This window comes from Cucurbita pepo, unplaced genomic scaffold (assembly GCF_002806865.2).
Source record: "Cucurbita pepo subsp. pepo cultivar mu-cu-16 unplaced genomic scaffold, ASM280686v2 Cp4.1_scaffold001348, whole genome shotgun sequence".
Lineage (NCBI taxonomy): Eukaryota > Viridiplantae > Streptophyta > Magnoliopsida > Cucurbitales > Cucurbitaceae > Cucurbita > Cucurbita pepo.
In genome coordinates this window covers 1-278 of record NW_019647524.1, presented here as the reverse complement: position 1 = coordinate 278, position 278 = coordinate 1, and positions in this window count along the sequence as shown.

Below are 278 nucleotides of genomic sequence, written 5' to 3'. Positions count from 1 at the left end.
ATTGATATTGACATTTCCATAAAATCGAGACTTCCATATTTTAAACATTAATGTTAAGTAACTAATTTTGATATCTAACCTAAGGGCTATAACTTGAATAGAAAATGCAACTATCATACCTTCATTCTCATAGCCTATATAGTGACCCTACATGGTTGTCTTGCCTTCATCTAAAAAAAATAGCACTTGGTTTGATAATTTAAAAAAATACTAAGTAAATAATCACACTGTTGCGGACGGAAAATGGAAATACATGCAACGATCTCTACTTTTCAGTC